Source organism: Rhinolophus ferrumequinum, chromosome 19 (assembly GCF_004115265.2).
Source record: "Rhinolophus ferrumequinum isolate MPI-CBG mRhiFer1 chromosome 19, mRhiFer1_v1.p, whole genome shotgun sequence".
Classification (NCBI taxonomy): domain Eukaryota; kingdom Metazoa; phylum Chordata; class Mammalia; order Chiroptera; family Rhinolophidae; genus Rhinolophus; species Rhinolophus ferrumequinum.
The window spans coordinates 1,456,453-1,482,063 of record NC_046302.1 but is presented as its reverse complement, the minus strand read 5'-3'; the positions used below and the strand labels follow the sequence as shown (position 1 = coordinate 1,482,063).

General features: G+C 40.5%; 1 protein-coding gene across 3 annotated transcripts in view; it reads left to right on the top strand.

Annotated features, from left to right (window-relative positions):
• Positions 1-19,377: 19,377 nt before the first annotated feature.
• KBTBD12 (kelch repeat and BTB domain containing 12) overlaps positions 19,378-25,611 on the top strand; it is an 84,634-nt gene continuing 78,400 nt past the window's right edge. For 2 of the 3 annotated variants that reach the window (XM_033087806.1, XM_033087808.1), the window contains exon 1: positions 19,378-19,732. The gene's annotated coding sequence lies outside the window, so the exon portion shown is untranslated. Of the gene's footprint in view, positions 19,733-22,765; positions 22,822-25,611 lie in introns of those variants that run through there. The other variant, XM_033087807.1, reaches the window with a different exon arrangement.

The following is a 25,611-nucleotide window of genomic DNA, read 5'->3' as shown; positions in this document are numbered from 1 at the left end:
GTATTTTATAGTCTTTGGAGCGATTGTAAATGGGATTGTTTTTTTAATTTCTCCTTCTGATGTTTTATTATTGGTATATACAAATGCAACTGATTTCTGAATATTAATTTTGTATCCTGCTACTTTACTAAATTCATCTATCAGCTCTAATAGCTTCTTGGTGGAGTCTTTAGGGTTCTCTATATATAGTATCATATCGTCTGCATACAATGATAACTTTACTTCCTCCTTACCAATCTGGATGCCTTTTATTTCTTTCTCTTGTCTGATTGCTGTGGCAAGAACTTCCAGAACTATGTTGAATAGAAGCGGAGATAGCGGGCAACCTTGCCTTGTTCCTGATCTTAGGGGGAATGGTTTTAGCTTTTCCCCATTGAGTATGATGTTAGCTGTGGGTTTGTCATATATGGCCTTTATTATGTTGAGATAAGATCCCTCTATTCCCACTTTCTTAAGGGTTTTTATCATAAATGGCTGTTGGATTTTATCAAATGCTTTTTCTGCATCTATTGATATGATCATGTGATTTTTATTTTTCATTTTGTTAATGTGGTGTATCACATTAATAGATTTGCGGATGTTGAACCACCCCTGCATACCAGGGATGAATCCCACTTGATCATGGTGAATGATCTTTTTAATGTATTGCTGAATTCTGTTCGCTAATATTTTGTTGAGGATTTTTGCATCTATGTTCATTAAAGATATCGGCCTGTAGTTTTCTTTTTTTGTGGTGTCTTTGTCTGATTTTGGGATCAGGGTGATAGTGGCTTCGTAAAAAGTGTTTGGGAGTCTTCCCTCCTTCTGGATTTTTTGGAAGAGCTTGAGGAGAATTGGTGATAATTCTTTTTTGAACGCTTTGTAAAATTCACCTGTAAAGCCATCTGGTCCAGGGCTTTTGTTTGTTGGGAGACTGTTGATTACTGATTCAATTTCCGTGGTGGTAATCAGTCTATTCAGGTTTTCTGTTTCTTCTTGAGTTAGCCTTGGAAGGTTGTACGCCTCTAGAAAATTGTCCATTTCTTCCAAATTGTCAAATTTGTTGGCATATAGTTGCTCATACTAACTTCTTAAAACTCTTTGTATTTCTGCAGTGTCCGTTGTCACTTCTCCTCTTTCATTTCTGATTTTATTAATTTGGGTCCTCTCTCTCTTTTTTTTAATGAGTCTGGCTAAAGGTTTGTCGATTTTGTTTATCTTCTCTAAGAACCAATTCTTGGATTCATTGATCTTTTGTATTGTTTTTCTGGTTTCTATTTCATTTATTTCTGCTCTGATCTTTATTATCTCCTTCCTTGTGTTCCCTTTGGGCTTATTTTGCTGTTCTTTTTCCAAATCCCTTAAATGTGAAGATAAACTGTTGATTAGTGATGTTTCTTGTTTCTTTAGATAGGCCTGCAAAGCTATAAATTTCCCTCTTAGGACTGCTTTCGCGGCATCCCATAGATTTTGGGTCGTCGTGTTTTCATTTTCATTTATCTCGAGATATCTTTTGATTTCTTCCTTGATCTCCTGCTTGACCCATTCATTATTTAGTAATAAGTTATTCAGCCTCCATGAATTGGTGTGCCTTCCATTTTTTTTCCTGTAGTTCATTTCTAATTTCATAGCATTGTGATCAGAGAAGACAATTGGTATGATTTCAATTTTCTTAAATTTATCAAGACTTGTTTTGTGGCCTAACATATGATCTATCTTGGAAAATGTTCCATGTGTGCTTGAGAAAAAGGTGTATTTTGCAGCATTGGGGTGAAATGTTCTGAAAATATCGATTAAATCCAAGTGGTCCAATGTATCATTTAAGGCTGTTGTTTCCATATTGATTTTCTGTCTGGAAGACCTGTCCCTTGTTGTCAGAGGTGTGTTGAAGTCCCCGACTATAATAGTGTTACTGTTGATCTCTGCCTTTATGTCAGTCAGTACCTGTTTTATATATTTTGGTGCTCCTATGTTGGGTGCATAGATGTTTACTAGGGTTACGTCCTCTTGTCGGATCGATCCCTTTATTATTATATAGTGCCCATCTTTATCTTTTAGTATGTTCTTCATTTTAAAGTCTATTTTGTCAGATATAAGTATTGCAACTCCAGCTTTTTTCTCGTTTCCATTTGCATGAAATATCTTACTCCAACCCTTCACTTTCAGCCTGTGTGTGTCTTTTGTTCTGAGGTGAGTCTCTTGTATACAGCATATACAAGGGTCTTGCTGTCTTATCCACTCAGCCACCCTATGTCTCTTGATTGGAGCATTTAATCCATTTACATTTAAAGTGATTATTGATAGGTACATAGATATTGCCATTTTTAAATTTGTAGTTAGGTTGTTTTGATCTTTCTTCTATTTACAGAAGTCCTCTTAGTATTTCTTGCAATGCTGGCTTGGTGGTGATAAATTCCTTTAGCTTATTTTTTTCTGGAAAGCTCTTTATCTCTCCATCAACTTTAAATGATAGCCTTGCTGGATAAAGCAATCTAGGTTGTAGGCCTTTGTTTTCCATCACTTTGAGTATCTCCTGCCACTCCCTCCTGGCCTTCAATGTTTCTGTAGAAAAGTCCTTTGATAGTCTTATGGGAGTTCCCTTGTATGTAACCCTCCGTCTTTCTCTTGCTGCTTTTAGGATTCTCTCTTTGTCTTTAAGCTTTGCCATTTTAACTATAATGTATCTTGGTGTGGACCTGTTTGGGTTAATCCTGGTTGGAACTCTCTGCACTTCCTGGACTTGAATGTTGGTTTCCTTCATCAGGTTGGGGAAGTTTTCAGACATTATTACTTCAAATATGTTCTCAATCTCTTGCTTGCTCTCTTCACCTTCTGGTATTCCTATGATGCGCATGTTGTTGCGCTTGATGTTATCCCAGAGGTCTCTTAGGCCATCCTCATTGTTTTTTATTCTTTTTTCTTTCTGTTGTTCCGTTTCGGTGATCTCTGCTACCTTGTCTTCTAAGTCGCTGATTCGATCCTCTGCTTCATCTAGCCTGCTGGTAATTCCTTCAAGTGAGTTCTTAATTTCGGTAATTGTGTTCTTTAGTTCCAACTGGTTTTTCGTTATGATTTCTACATCCTTCTTTATGTTTTCTCTAAGCTCGTTTGTTATGATTTCTACATCCTTCTTTATGTCTTCTCTAAGCTCCTTAAACATTCTTATCACCAGTATTCTGAACTCTGTCTCTGAGAGGTTGGTTACGTCTGCTTCATTTGGTTCCAGTTGTGGAGGCTTCTTCTGTTCTTTTATTTGGGACGTGTATCTTTGTTTCCCCATTCTGGCTGACTGTGTTTATTTTGATATATTAGGTAGATCCCCTAGAGTTCTTAGTTCTTGCTAGGTTATCTTATGTAGTATGTGTCCTTTATATTTGACTCGCACCACGTCGTCCTCCTCTGCGTGTGCTCCAAAGGTGAGTCTTGTGTTGTGTACACTGTCCCGTTCAAGAAGATCTTTAATTGTTTCCCGCTAGTGAGCAGGTGGGGTCAACTCCTGGGCTGACCCGCCGTGAGACTTGGCTCTGCCCCCCGCAGGGCGCTCTGCTGCGTGAGGGTTGACCACCTCAATGTGATTTGGCCTCTATGGGCTCCAGAGCCTGCAGAGAACCCCCTCTAGGTGTGTGACTTGCAGGTCAAACCCGGCTGCACTCCGATTTGGTCTGGAGTTGGCCCCCGGATATCCCGAGTCCCGTGCCACCCAAGCTGGGCCCCGGCAGGGTGGGATATATTTTAATATATATGTAACATATTTTCTTTACTTTTTATTGTAGTTCTTCATCTATTAAGGAAGATTTGCATTCTATTCTAGTGGTTATCTTTATATGTTTGTATAATACCTTTAATCTCTTTTGCCAGTATCCACTGGTTTTCTAAAAGATGAACAATAGAATAATTATCTTTTGTCCCTTCCTCCCTCACCTCTTCCTATCTTTCATAACCCAGTTTTAGGTTGTGAAAAAAATAATACTGCTTTTCTTTCTTTTTTTTATTTTTTTTCAATTGGGGAATATTGGGGAACAGTGTCCAGGACCCATCAGCTCCAAGTCAAGTCGTTTTCAATCTAGTTGTGGAGGGCGCAGCTCAGGTCCAAGTCAAGTAGTTTTCAATCAGTCTAGTTGTGGAGGGCACAGCTCCCTGGACCATGTGGGGAATCAAACTGGCGACCTTGGTGTTATGAGCACTGTGCTCTAACCGGCTGAGCCAATACTGCTTTTCTTAGTGTTTGTCTTTTCATTCTTAAATATTCTTAAATTTGGACAACACAATTTGTAAGCATTAAAGATAAGGCAATCCAACAGCTTATTCTATCTTATTTAGACATTGCCAGGGCATACAAAATTTACATTATGTATCATTTAGCTTTCTCTGTTTAACAAAACACCACAAAATATAGTGGCTTAAGACAATAAACAATCATTATTTGTCACAATCTTGTAAACTGGCGGAGCTCCTCTGGGCCAGCTTGGCTACACTGTCTAGTTATGAGCCTGCAATGGGGTTGGTCCTGAGAGGCCTCTGAGACCAATGGGGTTTGTCATGAGAAGTCTGGCAGTTGGCTTGATGGCAGCTGAGGCAAGAGCCATATATCTCTAATCCAGTAGGCTAGCCTGGGCTCGTTCAGATGGAGGTAGAAAAGCTTCCAGCAGCAAGAGAGGGCAAGCCCCTAAACACAAGCACCTTTCAAGTCTCTGTTTGCATGACATCTGCTATTGTTCCATGGACCAAACAAGCCACAGAGTTCATCTGGAAAAAGAGCTATTTTTCATCTTCCACACACTCTTTTCCATTGATCTTTTTCCCTTTTTTATTTTTGCTTTATGTCTCTTGTCAAAGGTATTCAACATTCACTCTTTTTCTGAAGTTTCCTCCATTATCTGTTTTTGGTGTTTTTTTTGTTTTGTTTTTTTAAGATTTTATTGGGGAAGGGAAACAGGAGTTTATTGGAGAACAGTGTGTACTTCCAGGATTTTTTTTTTTCAAGTCAAGTTGTTGTGCTTTCAGTCTTAGTTGTGGAGGGCACAGCTCAGCTCCAGGTCCAGTTGCCGTTCTTAGTTGCAGGAGGTGGCAGCCTACCATCCCTTGTGGGAGTCGAACCAGCAACCTTATGGTTGAGAGGATGTTCTCCAACCAACTGAGCCATCCGGGAGCTCAGTGGCAGCTCAGCTCAAGGTGCCGTGTTCAATCTTAGTTGCAGGAGGCGGAGCCCACCATACCTTGCCCACTGGCCCATGTGGGAATCAAACCGGCAGCCTTCGGAGTTAGAAGCACGGAGCTTCAACCACCTGAGCCTCCGGGTCGGCCCTCCTCCATTGTCTCTTGAAGTTTCCTTCATTGTCTCATCCTCCATTGGTTTCCTCCAGATGGACTTGCGATGGCAGAGGTGGGGTGGGTGGGGTAGGCATATTTTTCTAATTTCTACAAAGGCACAGTGTGCGCTAGCTGCAGCCATGACCTTCAGCTGTTTTGGAGACAGGGTCTAAGTCTGAGAAGGAGGAAGATGTAGCTAGAATACACAGGATGGGTATCAGCCTGCTCATCTGGCCAAACTTCCATACCTAGACTGCTATTTTTTATTCAAAATCAGCTGCCAGTCCTCAGGTCTCATTGGATGCAGACAGAAATTTCTCATGTCCAGGAGCCAGGACTGGGGTCTCAGATGCACTGAGTAGAATTTACATTCATGAAGGGAAGCCAGCATCATTGTCCCATGGTTTCTGGAGGAGTCAGACTGGATTATTATTCCAAGTATTTGCTTGCTCTCCAGTCATAGGAGTGGACATCTATACCCTTTGCCATGTAACTCCCACCCAGCAGGGGCAAGGTATAGTTTCCTATCCTGTGACATGCTTTGGCCAGTGAGATACTAGAAGATGAAATGCAAGCAGAGGCTTGAAAGTGCTTGTATGTCTGGGCTTGCCATCTTTGCCTGTGCCGCTTTAATGAGAAAAACATTCCTGGCTAGTTCATTGGCTCGAGGAAGATGAGAGGCACATGAGCAGAGATGCCCCAGTTGACTCACAGACCTGAAGGAAGAAGCAGAGCTGCCCCAAACACTACAACCAGAAGCAGCGCCACCTAGCTAAGCCTAGTTAAGATAAGCCCAAGGAAACCTGTGATAATAAATGTGTACTGTTTTAAGCAGCTGAGTTTTGAGATGGCTTGTTACACAGTAGTGCTGTTATCACTGAGAAGTGATACATATCAGAATTTAGTTAGTGTCAGTGTCCCTGGAGAAACCCTCAAGGGTGACAGGGAAAAGAAGACCTACCTTCGGGCTTGGGCCACATTCCCCACAGGCTCAGGCTGGAACTTCTCCCACAGCTACTTAATGCTGATGGCAGAATTCTGCCCATGAAGTAGCCCCATGAAGGATATGGCCTTCTGTTTTTTCCCCCAATTTTCTTATCCCTTACCACTCACTGACTCTAGAATATCTCCAGTTTTTTCACACTTAGCAGAGTGCTGAAGACTCAGGAGTCCCTTAATATCTATTATTTGAATAAATTAATCAATGACTGCATTAGAAGGTCATTTTCTGAAAGTGTCATGTGAGTTATTAATAAAAGGTCCACCATTTATTGTATCTAATGCACTTAAATACACCACTGATATTCTGAATAAGGAAGCAAATTATATTTTCAGTGGAATTTTATTTTCATTGCATTTCATTTAAAATCCAGCTCTAGTATTCCAACATTGACGCAGTTTAATGGGCTGCTGGGACCCCATGACAAAAGAGAAGGTAAAATTCTTTTAAATCTCCTCCAGCCCTTCCAAAATAAGTGCTAAGGGAAACCTATTTGGCTTAAAACAAACTTGTTCCTTGCACCGATATACTTGCTTAATCACTCAGAGAACTAAAACTGGATTCTTCCCTGCTGTACTTCTCAGAACTTTTAATATGCTAATGCACATTGTAAAGTCCTGAGAGGGGAATTAATATGCAGCATTTCTTAAGCCAACTTGGCCCTGGAACTCTGAGAACTTTTTGTGCTTAGGGCATTTGTATGATTAATATCAGCCCACGGAACACAGTTTGAGAAATTCTGCTCTTTTCTAATGACCTACAAAGTAATGAATCATTCTGTCAGTTACACAGCTATGTTTAAATCCTACCTTCCTGGCCCTAAATTGACTACCCTTGGTTGGTAATCTTTCCATGGTTACAGCACACTCGAGAGGAAGAAGAGGACCCGAGGGGGTGGGGGTTGGCTGGGTGGGGAGAGGGTAAGGAAGCCACTAACCAGGTCAGAAATAGTTACAATGAAAAGACTTCTTCAGTTGAACAAAGTCTCACAGATCTATAAAAAAAAGTCCACAGTGATCTTGCTATGCCCCTACAACACTGTGTTGTCCTTGAGTAGAACACGTGCCTGGCCCTGCACTAGTAAGGAATGTGAAGCATTCTAGGAAGCACTGGTATTTTGGGCACCAACTGAGGTTGCAGGATACCCTTTAACTCATTGGTAACAAGCTGTACCTTGGTCTCACAATCTGATCATTGCATATAGACTCACTTGGATGAAAACCAATTCACACAGTTTCAAAATTTAATAGCACACCTCTCCCCATTAGTCATAGTATTGCAGCAAGCTCCCGCAAACAAGAGGGACACCACAGAGCCAATCATGGCAGATTACACAGCACCAAAAATATCTTGTGATTAAATAATATGCAAATAGATCAGTTTTTCTCAATTATACCCTGCTTGATTTAGAGTTAATTCCACACAAACAAAAACAAGAACAAAAAAAAAAAAAACAAAACACCTACATAGCCCACCTGGTCCTCCAGAGGTCATTGGAACAGTATGCATGATCTTGTACCCACATGCACGTACAAGAAAATTAGTGGTAGTCCAAATTGCCCTTAAAAAATGTCTTAAATTTTCTCTAAGGTGCATAACACAAGGCTTGTGTCTGTAGTATGTACTGCCTCTCAGTGAGATTTACCCAGGCCAAGAACTAGAGGTGTTTGTATGAACAGACAAATAACACCACCAAGGGAGATAACAGAAGATACCAAGAAAAGGAAAGGCACGTGTGGATCTTCGACAGGATACTCAATATTGTAAAAGTATTTAGTTTCCCCAAATTAATATATTGTATTTTTGCAATTCGAAGTGAAATTACAAAGTGATTTTTCTTGGAAAGTTGACAAAATGATTCTAAAATTGAACTCAAGAAATAGATATGTAAGGATAGTCGAGAAAATATTGAAAAAGCAGAGAAATGTACTCTAGCATGCATTACAGAATATTATGAAGCTATAGAAATTAAAGTAGAATGTTACTGAAACTGGATAAACAGCCCAGTAGGAAGATAAGAGAGTGGAGAAATGCACAGAATAAAGAAATTTTGTATAAGAGAAAGTTAGAAATTCAAATCAAAACACTCCAGATGGGATTGGAACAACTAGCTCAACACTCAGAAGAAAAAGAAAAAAAAAAAACCTGGATCCCCACATTACTTTTTAGGCCAAAATAAATCCCAAGTGGGTTAAAATTTAAAGATTTTTAAATTAAAAAAACTATAATCATATTGGAAGAAAAATTGATGCATTTTAAAATAATCTTGGAATGGAAAAAAATATTTATAACCATATTGTAAAACCCAGAAAACAACAGAACTTTTAAAAATTTCATAGAGTTCAAAGACAAAGGGGGAGAGGAAGAGCAATTGTAGTGCATTACAGGAAAAAAGTTAATGTCATTTATATTTCAAACCTCAAATAAACCAATAATAAAATAAAGCAACGTTATAAAAGGAAAATTGGCAAAGAAGTTAGACAAGAAAAATTATAAAAGAGTACAAATAGACAACAATCATATGAAAAGAAATTCAACTTTATTAACAATAAAATATGAAAATAAAAACAGGATAACATTTCCCTAACAGAACAGCGCAGATAAAAAACAGTGCCAAAGCTGGTGCCGGTTAAGACATAGATAACAGGTACCCCAACACCCTGTGGGTGCATGCTGCTGGTAAATCTTCTGAGTGTAAAAAATACACACTTCAAATATATGGTGATGGAAGGAGAACTGACTCCGGGTGGTGAACACACAATGGGATTTATAGATGATGTAATACAGAATTGTACACCTGAAATCTATGTAACTTTACTAACAATTGTCACCCCAATAAATTTAAAAAAAAAAAAAGAAAATATCTTTTCCAAAGATTAAAAAAAAAAAGAATACACACACACTTTTGCCCATGAAATTCCATTTCTAAGATTCTATCAGAAGAAAAAAATCATCAGAAGTTCAAAAAGCTGTATGCACAAAGATATTCATCACAGTATTTACAATTACCAAAGAAAAAGTCAAGAAAACTGAAATGACCATCAGTAAGAAACAGTTAAGCAAATTCTGAGGCATTCTGTTCTATACATGCACACACCACAAATTTATGACCTATTGTTACCGAACCCAGGTTCAGTGCCACTTGCCACCCAAAGAGTCCAAAACACTAGAGTGACAAGGGTTGGTGAGGAGAAAAGCATCCTTTATTCTAGATGCCAGCAGTTAGGGAAGATGGCAGACTAACGTCTAAAAAATTACCTTCCCCGAGCCAAAATGATTAAGAGGTTTTATAGGCAGGAAAATGGGAAACTGCAAAGGAAAGCAGCCCTCAGGGCTAATAGTGAGAAGTTATCTCCTGGGGTCTTCTTGAATTAGGATCCTGACGTATTTTCCCAGGAACGTGATCCCACTGTTACCAAAGAATGGAAACGCAGATCTGGAGAGGTCAGGTTTAAGCAGAGTTAAAAAGTGCAAGAGGAAAGCTCTCCGCAGATCCGCAGAGAGGGATGATTTGAACGAAATGCCCCCCAGGACCATCAGGTTGGGCAAAAGAAAGATGACATAGAAGTGTAAGCTAGAAAAGTGGGTTTAGAAGTGGCTATGGCAGCATTGGCGCTGCTTTCGGAGGCCTGGCGTGGGGGCTGTGCACCTCCTCCTCTTGGCTGCTGCTGCAGCGCTGAGCTGGGGGTGGGGAGGTGGAAGTGAGATGGGGGTGGAGTGGAGGGGTGGGGGGTGGCCGGGTGGAGCCAGGCGGCAGAAAAGCAGTGGGCTACTCCTAGCTGGTTTGCCAAAATATGTTACCAGAGAGTGGGCTCTTCTCCATGAAACATCCAGGTTCTTGGCATCTGGAGCAAAGAATTGAATAAGATACTGAGGTCAAGTAGTGAAAAAGCAGTTTATTAGAAGAAAAAGTACATTTCAAAGAGCTAACTGTGGGTCCGAGCAGAAATCAGTGGCTCAAGGCCATTATTAGAAGAGAAAGTACACTCCAAAGGGTTTGGAATGGGCCCCCAGCAAAGACAAGGCTGGAGAGGAGGGGGCCCTGCTCCCAGGAGCCTAGGAGTTTTATCCAAGCTCCTCTCCAGGTGCGGGGCCACTTGATTGACACCTGGCATTGACAAGAGGCTATTACCACATCTCTTCAGACTGCGCATGTTCTCTGCAGTTTGAAATTGTTAACTCCAAGCTGATTGGCCCTCCCCCCCACACCTGAGCTGATAGTTTTGGCGGGCTCTGCAGCTTGAATGGCCTTGTGAGCTGTTAAGGTTATTTCCTCTGGCTGTGTTATGGTTCTCACCTTAATCTCCTCCACTGTGGTCTTGTCCCTGACTGCCTAGGGTTTTTTCCAATTCATTCTGAGGCCTCAGGTGTCTCAATGTTATCTTAAATCTTACTGTCCTTAGCCATCTGCGGAAAACTGCTAGGGAGTTGTAAAAAACTGCTAGGACATTGTGAGCTTGGGTTAAAGAAGCTGCTCTTTACAGATTACGATGTTTGTTAATTAATGAGATATGGGTAGCCTTAAAAAGGGAACAGAGTTCTTCAGTTAATCAGTGGGAAGAGAAATGAAGAGGAAACAGCTGAATATCAGGATGGATCAAACTACAAAGTAGCTATATTTAATTACATTATTGATCTACCAAATTTCACCACTATGTTTATTGACGAATAGTGTGTTCATTTAGATTATAAATGAATACATGCCATAGTGTTCTAGAACAAGTCTTGTCAAAGGGGTTTTGTTGTTATTCTTTTAGGTACAATTTGAATTAGTTTACTACTTTTCCATAAAATTTTCTATGAACAATGTTTTCAAAAGAGAAAAACGTAAACTATAAGTGGTCAAGAAAAGCTAGAATTTTTTAAAGAATGTAATTAAGGGATATTGGCTCTTGCTATTAGCAAAACATGATGTAAAGATCTACCAGTGAGAACAGAGTGGTAATGATACACATGCAGGCAGAAATTTGAAATGAAGAGAGTGAATAGGAAGTCCAGGAAGTGGTCCAGTTATACCCTGGAGTTTAGTTTATGATTAAGGTAACATTTCAAGTTACTAGGAACAAAATAAATTATTAATAAATGGTAGTGGCAAAACTACTGCACCATTTAGGAAAAAGATGGATACTCTCACCATACCGTTTCTAGATGGATTAAAATCTAAATGTAAAAAATAAAGACAAAAGACTACTAGAAAACACAGCAGGAGAATATTTTATAATCTTTATAATATTTTTATAACATAATTTTATAATATATTTATAAAATATTTAGAAATATATTCTTCTATAAATATTTTCTAAGTATGTGAATCCCAGAGGTCCACCCTACTGACCTCATTTTAACTTGATCACACCCGTACAGACCCTATCTCAACTAAGGTTCACATTCTGAGTTACTGGGAGTTAGGACTCCAATATATGAATTTCTGTAACAGTAGAGGAAGGGGGAGAACTCTACCTAGTGCAGCGGCATAAAGCCTTCCTCTGTTAAATTATTGAGGCAAGGCAGTAGAAGACCCACTTGTTGCATTTGGGGGCTATCTAAAGATGAAAAGGACAAACAATGAGTAGAATGATGAAGCAGCTGGTATAACGGGTATGGATTTAGAGGGCAGGGATTCCACAGCCAGCTCCCTCACGTGCTCACTGTGCCACCCTGTCATTCACCATTTGCCACAGTGAGACTCAGCATGTTTCTGCATGGCATGAGTATTAAATGAGAAAATGAGCAAGAGGCATTGTGAAAACTGCAAGCCCCATGTAACCCCCACAGCACAGGCATAACCGCCTGCTGGGAGACTTTATCAGACCTCCAGCAGCATGAGCTGGGAGTGGATGGGATGGAAACAGCACTGATACTCGTGAGGCAGAGCAGTCTGTCATTTCTTTCACAGCTGTCTTTATGGGATTTGGGAGAAAGGGATTTAGTCATTTACAAATACAACTGTGTGCTAATTTATGAAACATATTTAGATTTCCATTCATTTTCTATTCTTCGGAAGAGGTGAGACTTTCAGTCCTTTAAGAGATCCTCCACAGTTTCATTCTAGATAGCTGCTTCTCAGAGCTCAAATTGCATATCAGCCCTTCAATGAACCAAAGGGATCATCACAAACCCCCTTTCTTTCAATCTCTCACTTCCTTGCAGGAAAAGAGTTGATTTCTGTGCACCCCAGTAGAGTCTGCTGGTGTTTCTGCTGCCTCCACTTTGGTTTCTGTTCCTTCCTACCTGTCCAGCCTAGATCTCATCATCTTCTCTCTCCTCATTTTATTATGTTAATGAAATGTTGAGGCCTGGGATTACTGCTGCAGAACTCTCACACTGCTCCATTTCTTCTTCACTTCCTGTAATTATGCATGGAAGAAAAATTAACTTCTTTCCTCTTTAGGGAACTATCATTCAAACTCTTTGTTAGAGCCGCTCAACCTATGTATCTTAACTTACACAGTATATAAGATATTGGTCATTGCTTAATAATGCAACAAACAATAACAATTAGTCTTGCCTGTGTTAAGAAACTACTTGGACTCTGCCTAAAACAAGATTTGATTATTCATATACTCAGGATTTGAGGACTTTATTGCTGGGGAAAATGAAATAATCTTGGGTTATGGAGAGAAATGTGGCTCCCAGAAGGTTCATGACTTTTAAAAAACCCTGAAATCTATTAGATTAGTTTGTGCACAGCCTTGACAACCTAGAGGCTGGGCTGTCTGAGCATGGTTTATCATCACAAAAGTGGGAAAACATGACTAAGTAGACAGAGAATAACTCCCTTTTCCATGCATCCCTGTGATGGATTCTTAAAGTGAAACAGCCTCTAAAAGAAATATGGTCCCTATCTGTCCCTATCCTTGTCTCAAGACAGGATACAATAAATATTATCAATAAGAGATGGCTTCCTCTTGCATTTTCAAGATTTTGAGGGGAAGCAGTTTCCACTTAATAACACATACTTCATCAGGGGAAAATGACTTCAAATTACTTTATAGTTTATCAAAGTTTATAGTTTATTATAGTTTATAATTTCACACCTATTAGCTCTCCTATTTCATTATCCTAATAACTTGGGTGTGAAGCAGATACGTTACCATTCTGGCTATTATACTCCAAGAATCTGAGTTACTTACTCAGTTACTCATTCAGTTACTTATTCAGTAAGTAAGTACCTTAGTTACTTACTGAGTTACTTATTATACTCCAAGAATCTGAGATCATATGGCCTTCAGGAGCAGAGCCAAATTAAGACACTTAGTGTCCTATCATCAGGGCCACCTTCCTTGTCATTTACTAGCTTCCACTTGATCACCCAAATTGGTGAACATTCCCTGACCATTTATTCTGTGGAAAGCCTGAGCAAGGCATGTGAGTGGGCCACAAAGATGGACAGGACAGAGCTCTTGGCCTCCAGGAGCTTTCAGGCTTGGCAGTAAAATATGACAGGCATGTGCACATGGCAGCTATATGAAGCTCTATAGGATGATAGACAACAATCCTCTGAGCTCTTCAGACCAGAACAGCCAATAAGGACAATAAATGAAGGTATTGCAACTGCTGGAACTCCCATGCTCCCATTCCCACAAGTGCTGCACCTGAAGCTGCAGGCACTAATACCCTGCCCCTTATACATACACACACACACACACACACACACACACACACACACACACATACACCAAGGATTGAGACTAAACATGCCAGGCCTGCCATCTTTATTTTGGAAGTCAATATTGAAGTTCAAGCCTCCCAGCCCCCAGACTTCTATTCTCTACCACAACCTCACCATTCAGTGTTATTTGCTTATTCTTAACCCAATTCTCCACTACTCCTTCACTTCCCAATCTCTTCAATTGTGCTCTTTGTAACTGTTGCCCACATGGCCACCCCAACTCTGTTTAGGATGCCACTTACCTTTGGTCCTCTCAGGTGGTGGTAATTTAATTTCTCACAACCCAGGAACCTCAAGATGTGGAGGTGGGTGTGGCAACACACATTCTACCCTCCAATTATAGGAGCTGGAAAAATGTAAAACATTTTTTTCTTAAAGCTCCATGTCCTACACTTTCTTAAAGCCAGGGTGCAGATGTATGACCTGGCTTCTGTCAATCAAAGGCGCCCACAGAACATCTGGAGGTGGAGGTGAGTCAAGTCATATGGAGGTGAATTAAGGTCCTCTGGCAAGCTCTGTGAAGGGAGAGTCTGAGACAACTGTGGAAGTTGCTGAAGTCCCATCCCCTCACAAGAACAGTGCAGCAGATGGGGGTATCTGCTGCAGATAAAATATGACAGAACAAATACAGGTGGGGGTATTTCTTTTGACTATGTTGCCCCAGAACACACTGACCCCACCCAGCACTCTAACATTCAAGCCTTGTTCTGTGGCTCTCCCAGACTACCCATACTGAACTGTACTCTCTGCAACTAAGAACTATGACCTACTCATTTGTTCATTCACTGTACAAATATTTATTGAGCATTGACTTTGTGCCAGGCAGTTCCCTAGGAGCTATGGACCCAGTAGTGAACAAGACAGACATAATCCCTGCCCTTAGTAGGCTCACATTTTAGGGTGAGAGGGGGACCAACAACAGACAAAAGATATAAGTCAACTACACAGTATGGTAGTGATAAGTTCACTTCCTGTTTCTTATCTCTCTCTTTCAAGTTGCTCTTTATTGCTTGCTGAAACTAGTTTGAAAGAAAATCTCTAGGTTCTGCATACCTCGTCCCCCATAGAGGGGGACAAGCCACTTCTGCTATTGCTCATTTTTTCGCATAAGACTTTGCACTATGTCAAGCCCTTCATCTCTATAGTCTGCAAACTACAGTGTACATGAAATAAAACTTTACTGAAGCTAATAACAAGTTCTAGTTGAAGTCCTCATGTCACCAGAATGGCTAAATCTTCCCCTTGCCCCAGAGTTGAGGGAGTGGGAGGTGGACCTTACCAAGGCATTAGAATTAGGCTGGGCCTTCTGGTACTTGATGTCTGTCATCTGTCTGTGCTGACACCCATGGAGAGGGCCATTGTTCCTACGTCCTTGGTCATTTGAGGGCTCCGCCTTGTATCTATCTGCACCTGGCTCTCTCTTCTGTGTCAAGGCCTTAGGAACACGCAAGTCTCTAAAATGTCTCTCTGGAGCCCTCACTGTCTAAAACACCAGAGTCATTTCCAACCTCTGGCTTCTGGTTGCCTCCCTGCAACCCTGCTCAGAGAGGGACACATCAGCTCCATCTCTTCTCAGGTCCCCAAAACCTTCCCACATTTAGTTTAGCCAAACAAGATGTAGGTGTTTTTCCACTTTACTTCTTCAGAGACCCTCCGTCTTGTCTACAGTTAGAGAAGAGGATCCATTGCTCTAACTTAGGTTTTCTCCTAAATGTTTTACACATGCCAATAATTCATTACTTTCCTAAAAGGGCCTAGACTTCTGGAATCAGAAGAGAAACATTTCTTCTATGCCCCCAACTCACCACCTTGGTTTTCTGTTGTCCTGATCTCCCCCTGAGGCTATAAGCCTGGAGCAGTGTAACTTTTTGAAATGGCATAAAGGAGGAAAGCATCATAAGGAAATAAATGATGAAAGAAGGAGGGTGGGAAGAAACAGCTAATATTTGGGGGGAGAAATCCCTCTACAGACAATTAGATGCAGCAGCAGAACTGCAATAGGATAGTAAGAATGAAGACATGGAAAGGAAAAGAAAGCTAATACCACTAGTGTGTATTCATTTATCATTCTGTGGCTGGCTGTTTTGAGGATTGAATGAAGTTTGAAATAATCAGGTTAGTTGCTTGTTTTTTCATCTAGAAGCCTGATTTTTTTTCTAATCAAGAGACTGCTCAAGCCAAGTTGGTTCAAGATAAGAACCAAAATGTGTTGTGGAGGAATAGTATTTCTAATGTGTGTACTTTTCTTTTAAGAGGTGGGAATGATATGGGGTGGGAGTGGATGTGTGGGGAGAAAAGTGACTTCTGTGTCAAGGAAAAGCTGCCCAGAGGTAAATCACAATAAAAGGGAGCCAGACACAGCTTCAAAGGGCCAGAATAAAGGAATAAATCAAACCAAACTGGAAAAATATGCCTAAAGGAATGCAGAAAAACAACTCAACATTTTAAGAAAGTGAAGGCTGAAAATGAAGCTTGTGCAGAAAGAGAAGGGAACACATGAAAGAGAGTGAAGAAGCAAGAAGGAGTAGCAGTAGAAAAGGAGCAGTAAATCATGCTGAGTAAAGAATGTATTCATATATAATACATTCAAGAAGCATATTCCGTAAAACAAGTTTTTAGTAAATCAGTATAGTTGATAACATTAATCCTTCATTAATCATTTGGCAAATGGATATTTTGAGAATTGACTCTGAATGAGAGCCCTGAGTGAGAGCCCGCGTTCTAATTAACATAGCCTCTGGATCCCAAGCCCCAGCTCTTCACATCATGCCCCACTTTCTCCAGAAACAAATGAAAGAGGTGAAGCAAAGTAGCCAAACAGGAAATCAAACAGGGCCTTCAAAGCAAGCTGACTGAGAAAGATTCATTAGCTTCACACAAACATCTGGTAAACAAAACCAGAAGCAGGAATAGAAACCATTGTACAAGGAGCTAAATGGGGTTAACAGATCAAAGAGATGTTTGTGGGAAAAGGAGAGAGGAGTTTTCCCAAATAACTGTAATATGTACATGTAAACACAAATCCATGCAAAGATTGATATGTAGAGCATCTAAAATGTTTTAAGGAACTTTACTTACCAATATAAAATGCATTTTGTTTTAAATGTTATATATATATACACACACATATATATTTACCTATAAAATATGTTTATATATAAATGTTACATATATAAATGTATAAGTGGTAAACTTTATGTTATATATATTTTACCACCATAAAAAAGACATGGAAGAGGGAAGCAAAAGAAGAGTTAGTGTCAATGGAATGTAAGAAAAACTCTTTCTGGCTTTAAAGATGGAGGAGGGGGCCATGAGTTAGAGAACAATGACAGTTAACAGAAGCTAGAAAGGGCAAGGAAACAGATTCTCCCCTAGAGTCTCCAGAAATGAATGTAGCCCTGGGACACCTTGACTTTAGCCCAGCGAGATCCATTTTGGACTTCTGCCTTCCAGAACTGTAAGAAATTTGTGTAAGATTTTTTTAAATTGTGTTACCACTGCCAAACACAAATTTTGTTTTGTTTTAAATTAGCTGACCTAATACTACTGTCTTATCCACATAGTAGCATGAAGATTAAAACAGAAACCTCATTTAAATTGGAGTTGGGAAGGCCAGCAGGGGGAGATCTCATGCCCTACTGCTCATCCTCAATTACTCCAAACAGGAAGATAATACTTTCCATCTCCAACAGGAAGATGTTGTTCTACTCTACTACTTCAGCAGGAAGGAAGAAGGAAGATCTTACCTTCACCATGCAACAATTCAGTCAACGAGAGTCTTACAATTCAGCCAATGAAAATCCACTACACTCTCAATTTCCTGCAATGGACTCTGTTTACAGCAGCCCTTCTGAACTACCCCCGCCCCCCCCAAAAAAAGAATGGTCCTCTCCTTTGGACTTGCAAATGGTTTGCCATTAGACTAAGTGTCAACAAATTGCAATTTGTTGTTGTTCCTGAATAAACCCATATTGTTGGAGAAATAGCTGGTTGTCTATTTAAAGTCAACATCAGATATTCTGTGACACTTCCCTAGGAAAACCATCGGTCCCCTTCCCTGCACCACACCAAACCTTAGCATAGCTAACCAGTCCTTTCTCAGGCTTCCAGGAAACCTCCTACTTGAGGGAAAAGGTCATGAACTGATGGCTCCCATGTAGAATTGCCAGACGTGACAAATGAAAATACAGAACCCAAAACAAACAAAAGACCCACAACCAGTTAAATATGAATTGACCATTGTCATGCAGGGTGTCATGCAGGGTCTCTGGTCCCGTTCCCCACATAAGAACGCAGGACATGGTGAGGCCAAAAAGGAACACCCATGGCGCCATAGATAGTGGAGTCACACCACTATATTCTCGCTGGCGGCTGGGTTGGAGACACAGGAAGCAGGAGCCACACTATCTGCAATCTGCCCGTCTACTTCTCTTTGGCATCCAACCTCACTTGCTAGCTGCAATCCTCCGTGCTAACTGCAATCTGCTCTTGCTTGCTCAGCCACCATCTTCTTGCTAGCCCCCATTTTCTGCTAGCGTAGCCACGGCAGTTATATTAGTGGCCAATGGCTCACTGGTTACAGCTGACGGCCAACTAGCCACAGCTGATGGCCATCCAATCACAGTTGATGGCTATTTACTACCTGAGCCAGCACCTTGCCACCTTTCCACATGAGGCCGAGAGCCTGGAAACTGCACTCCTGGCTCTGTCCCCACAACCATGAAATATTTGGGACATATGCTAAAAAAAAAATGATTGGTTGTTGTGGGGACAGAGTCCAAGAGAGCAGTTTCCAGATTCTCGGCCTGTCATGGAAGGGTGCTGCCTCGGGTAGTAGATGGCCATCAGCTGTGACTAGTTGGCCGTCAGCTGTCACCAGTTAGCCACTGGCCACTAATATAACTCCCGAGGCTGAGCTAGCAAGTGCGGATTACAGCTAGCAAGGGAGTTGGTTGGATGGCAGAGAAGCAGCTGGGGGATTGCAGCTTGTGTAGCTACTGCTTCCTGTGTCTCCAACCCAGCCACCAGCGAGACTATAGTGGCATGACTCCCCTATCTATGGCCCTGTGGCTGTTCCTTTTTGTCCTCACCATATCCTGTGTTCTGGTGTGGGGAGCAGGACCAGAGTCCCCTCAGGACAGTTGTTTATCCCAAATTTACATTTAACTGCCTATTGGTATTTTATCTGGCAACCCTATTACAGGGCCACATTCAATGACACCACACATAGGGGTTTTGGGTCGTTTTGCATTTTTAAAAAGGATTAAATGGATAGATTTGTCATTTTTAAAAATCCGATTTCCAGATTAAAAAAAAAAAATGTATCCTCGCCCCCTCCCGGCCAACATTCATTGATGGTGGCCGGAGAGGGCAGCACCGGAAGACTCCGGCAGGCGCAGAACGCCTTCGGAGCTGGAGAGTCTCAGTCTGGAACCAGCACCGGAAGGCCCTGCAAAGGCCCAGAGCGGTTCCCGGAGCTTGTGCTACAAGGTTCCCCCACCCGCACCCCCGCCTGGGTGCGAAGAGCAAGCACCTGTCTCCTCGGGGTTGCTGCCAGCGCCCTCTCTTGAGCCGTCTATTTATGTACCGCTGGGCGGCCCAGACCCGTATTAGGCAGTGCTGATCAGTCAGCCCCACCCCCACACCCCCGCATCCCGCGGACCCTGCGCCCTCCTGACACTGGAGCGTTGGAAGTGTCACCAGGCCCGGTCGCCGGTGGCCCCTGCGGAGCGAGCAGGGCCTTGCTCAAGGCGGGGGGGCAGCACTCGGTAAGTAACAGAGTGTAACAGAGTGACGGGGAAACGCGGGCGTCGAAAGCCTTTTATTAGCTGTAGGGACAGTCCCAGGGAGAAAGATCGCGGCCCGGAATTAGGGGTAGCCTTGCAGGTCCCTCTGAGCTTTCCTCAGGTTGTCCTGGGGCCAGACCCTGCCAGCAGGGCTCTGTTTAGTAAGTCGCCTCCTCCTAGACACTATCGCTGCCCAACCAGGGCTGTCTTCCCTGCTTTCTGTCGCATTATTCACTTTCATAGCCTTCGTGGTGTTATTCTCTGAACTAAGTAGTACTCGATCATTTGCCTCACTCACTAGACTGTAAGCTCCAGAAATGTAGAACACTCTTTCTATTCCTGGTTGTCTCTTAGAATCCTGAATAGTGCCTGGCACTTAAAAAAACTTCAGTTAACATCAAATGTATCTCCCGGCAACACTCTTAACGTTAAAGCCCGGAATATAATTACCTTGGATCCACCGCTCTGCCCCCCACACGGTTCTTAAGCAGAACTAATGCATATTAAGGTTCTTTGAAAAGAATAAAGCATGGTGAAAATGCAAAGCATTGTGAACTCCTCGAAGGAAGGAAAAAAAGAAGCCTATCTTATTTAAATTTATCATCTGTACCCATGGCCCGTTATGAAATGCCTAGTGCAGGGGATGATTATTACTATTAAATGAATCAGGCATTTGTCCATACTAGTGGGAGACTCAGAGTGCATCTAAGGTGGCACAGGTGTTCTAAGCTATTTTCAGCGCAAGATGGTTTTGCTGCAACAAATTAGGGTATGGGGATGTAATGGTAAAAACCAGGGTTCACAAACTTAAATGGCTGTGGGATAACTAAAAGGACAGGCGTAGAAAAGCATCAGCATAAGAAGAATTATAACTGATACTCAGGTATCAACAGGCGATAATGTGGGCCAGGGAATGGGAGAGTAGATGTGCCAAATGAGAGGTGGCAACTGATTACTCAGGTCCTTCACACTGTTGTTGCCATGGGAATTAAGGACCCACTGTTGCCACATCTTCCATTATTTTCAATAGATGCTAGAATGTTTCAACTTTGTTGACGACTAATTTACAAAAAAGGAAATAGAGAAAGAAAGGTCTGTGAGCAGCCAATCTGTGATCTCTGGCTTCAGCTGGTCTCTAAGATGGGGACCAAATTCCTGAGATCACATGGAGTGAGAAGTGGGTGTCACAAAGTGTAGGCAAGGAGATCAAGTTAATGATTCTGATTCTGGGTGATTTATTTAACTTGAACAAAAGGGTAGCAACTTGAAGAATCAAGCATAACTTTTATATGTAGAAAAAAATTTTTTCAAGATACTGGTTTATTAACATGTATAAAAGTTTATCATGAACTTGTAATTTAAGACTAAGCAAAGCATTCATTTATTTGCAGAAACCTCATTGAGCAACTCTAATGTGCCAGGCATCATCATAGACAGGTGTTAATACAGAAATGATTAAGACATGAGCCCCCCCTACCCCCAATGTGCTCATCATTGACAGGAGAGGCAGACATATACATAAATAAATTGCAGCAACAGTGCAATCACTGTGTTCAAGGTATAAACAAGCAGGGGCAGAGAAGGCCTCACTGAGAAAGTGATGTCTGAGCTGAATTTTGAAAAGCCAGTTATATTTTTTCAGGTATAAAAGGATGTATGCGTTGTTAGTGGTTCAGTACTACTAAACATTTGAAAAATGTAAGGAAGAAAAGTCAGGAAATGAGGCAAGAAAGGTTAAGAGGTTCCAGATTGTGAAGGGTCTCATAATGCCTGAATGAGGGGTAGTGTTAGTGAAAATAGGCTCGGGATAATTTCTTTAAATATGGGGTAGTGATTTTATACATGATAGTCACCAACTTCCAGAAGGGTTTTGTTTTTGACGTTGGAACTGGGACATCATTTTCTTATATCATGTTGACATTCCTCAGCTTGCCAACCAGTCTGTTGAGGGGATTTTTAGACAGACTGGAATTCAGAACCCTGTCCAAATCATTTCTAGGTCTTTGGTTTTTTTCATCAATAAAAATTCAAGGCTTTGCTGTTTATCAACTCTGTCATTTCTTATTATGACCTACCTACCATACTGAACATTTATGTGGGGAAAAAATACACACTAATTCAGGAATCCAGTAACTTCTTTTCCCATCAAAGCAGGAGAAGGAAGGAATTATTTCCTCCTTTCCCCCAAAGCAGTTCTTATTGAAACTGGATAAGTAGGTTGTAAGCTTTTGTGTTTTCCAGTCACATTAGTTGGGCTGCCTGCATGTTGACAGATGAATAAAAAGAAAATTGTCTTCTTCCCCCTCCTCTTCCTCCTCTCTCTCTCTCTCTCTCTCTCTATATATATATATATATATATATACACACACACACACACACACACACACACACATATATATACGTATATATATATATATACGTATATATATATACGTATATATATATATGTACGTGACTTGTATTCACCTTTTGCTATCGGTATATATTGTTACAATTTTAATCCAGTTTTCCTTTCTTAAAATGTGTATACATATTTTTGGCACCCTCTGTGTATGTATATGCACGCCAGGTCTGACAATTAAGTTCACAAACATGTTGCAACAATGTTGCTAACCTTTTTTGATATCAGAGGGATTTTTCATTATGAATTTGTACCAACTGGACAGTTAACCAAATTTACTATTTGGAAATGCTGAAAAGGTTGCGTGAAAAAGACGAAAACAAACTTTTCACCAACAATTCATGGCTCTTGTATCACGACTATGCACCAGCTCACATTGTACTGTGAGGGAGTTTTTAGCCAGTAAACAAATAACTGTTCTGAAACACCCTCCCTACTTATTTGATCTGGCCCTCAATGACTTCTTTCTTTACCCAAAGACAAAGGAAATATTGAAAGGAAGACATTTTGATGACATTCAGGGCATCAAGGGTAATATGATAGCAGCTCTGAAGGCCATTCCAGAAAAAGTTCCAAAATTGCTTTGAAGGGTGGACAGGGTGCTAGTGTTGGTGCATAGCTTCCCAAAGGGAATCCTTCGAAGGTGACTATAGTGATATTCAGCAATAAGGTATGTAGCACTTTTCCTAGGATGAGTTTGTGAACTTAATTGTCCGATGTGTGTATGAGCACAAAAATTAACATGAGACCTGGTCTTATTTTACTATAATATAAGACCGGGTCATATTTCATAGTGGAATGGAATGGGATGGAATGGGGATGGGATGGGATGGGATGAGATGGGATGGGAAGGGAAGGGAAGGGAAGGGAAGGGAAGGGAAGGAAATGGAAATGGAAATGGAAATGGAATGCTGGGTCTTGTACTAATTTTTGCTCCAAAAGACACATTAGAGCTGATTGTCCAGCAAGGTCTTATTTTCAGGAAAACACGGTACTATAGCCTGTCTGTTCTACTAATGTATATTTAGGTTATCCCCAAATTTTTGCTTTTTCAAGCAGTGCTGCTATGAATTTAAACTACTTTTAACTTTAGCAAAACATGGAGGCATTGTCATGTATCAATTGTTATTTTTAAAAAATAGCAAATTTAAAGATAATGTAAAGATGATAAAATTAAACATTGTAAAAGCAAAACATTGGCAGTTTAAGTTAACAGTTTTATGCCCCATTAAAATTTATAGCAGTCCATTTCTTACAACGAAATATACTGGACATGACTATAAGTGCATTTTGGATTTGCAAAGTAATTAGGCTTTATTCTTATGATTTATATTTATCTTTCCTACTCATTTTTCTCCATTATTATGGGTATTATTAATATGAATGCACCAGTTCAGTCTTCTCTAAATTGGAGCAGAGAATAACCTCCCATTGATATCATTGAGAACATTGATATAATTTTGTTTTGCTGATGAAAGGAGAATGCCCTCATTAAAGAAAAAGTTGCTGTCAGCTGTCTTTTATTTATGAGCTGTGTCTATACCCACAAGCAGTTTGTATATGGACCTAAACATATTTATTATTGAAAAATTATTTGTTCAGTTATCATGCCTCAGCTTTACCATGCAAATTTTACCAAGCAAATTACATGTTGTACATGCATGGCCTTGTTTACTTCTCCTAACTATTCTTATATAATTCTCAAAACTAATCTTAGGTGAGAAAGCTGAAAGAGGCTAAGCAACTTGATTGTGCGACTAGATAGTAGAGCAAAGATTCAACCCGGGCCTCTAACCCAAGGCAAAGCCCGCGTTTCTAATCTCTGACCTACACCATGCTACACCACTGTAAACTAGCAATAATTTCTGTTGCTTGCTCAGTCTATTTTATTTATATACATTATTCCCATTTTACAGATGAAGAAACCAAGGTTTAGAAAGGTTAAATAATTTTAGGATCACAGCAAGTAAGTGACTAAACTGAGATTCAAACCTAGGACTACCTCACATCCAAACACGCACCTACAGTGCCAATATCTTTTATGCACCTTATATGTACAAGAAACAATGCTGAGAATGTTTTTGAAGTGTATTTTTTAGGATTTCCATCAGTAAATGCTTATGGTCTGTAAATCCATAGCAATTAGGGTAGCTTTCAGGAGTTGTAAAAAAAGGCAATTGGAAGGAAGAGATACTTAACAGATATATATACCCATCTAAAAAATTCATAAATATTTCCTCAGAATGTTTGAAACAGCTATTTCTTTTTTTTTAAAAGTGTTGTTTTGTTGTTTTGGAGCCAGTGCTTGGGGCAGAGACGCTTCATCCAAATAAAGCATTTATTCAAGAAATTGATTTATATTTGGGAACCTTGGAGACAACCACATGATCTTTTAAGAATAGTAATCTGACCATTCCCCTTCTCTGGATTTAAGCAGAGAAGTGGAGATTAGGCACCCAGACATATCTAGAAAATGGATTTATTTATAATAGAGCAGGAGTTGTTGACCTGCTGCCTGTTATTGTGTACAGGCCATGAGCTAGCAATGAATTTTATCATTTTAAATAGCTTTTCAAAATGAAAAGAAGAATAATGGTTCATGACATTTGAAAATATATGACATTCAAGTTTTCAATATCCATAAAATATTTCCTTGGCATACAGCCATGCAAATTTGTTTATTTACTGTTTATGGTTGCTTTTGCATTATAATGGCAAAGTTGTGTTGTTACTACAGAGACAGCTTGGCCTACAAAGCGTTGGTTTGCTGACATTTGCACTAGAGGGAATAGTTAAGAGTACAGAGTTGGAAATCAGATGGAACTGGGTACAAGACTCAGTTTCTGCATCTGTAAAATGTGGCCGTTTAATGAGAAGAGGTAAACTCAGAAGAGTGACTTAGTGTTGCCTTCTATCAAGGAGAAATAAGGATAAGTTAGAGGTTTCTCTGGTTCTTTTACTTGACAGTATAATAATAGAAAACAATAATATAACAAAAGTGAAATTTTACAGGATATATAGTTGCAATTTTAGACAACCTTTTCTCAATATTTTTGCATATGCCACATATAGTGGTAAGGACTCCTGAGTGCCAATAACAGCAGTCTCAATTCAAACTAGCTTAAACAATAAAGGGAGTGGTTTGTCTCTCAAAACTGAAAAATACAGATGTGAGGCATGTTTCAAACTCCATTGCTCCAGATTGTCTACACCTTCCCTATATTGTCCTCATACTAGCTCATGGCGACATGGCTATGGCAGTTCCAGTCCTCTCATCTGTATAACACATGGGTACCCACAACCATTGAACCAGAGAGCTGAGCTTCACTCTGATAGGCCAATGTCAGATCTCACACCCATCCCAAAGCAGTCACAGCGGTGAGGGATATGGGAATCAATCCCACCCCTATTTTACCAAGTAAAGACAGGTCGGATGCTGGGGAAAACCCAACATTGTCCA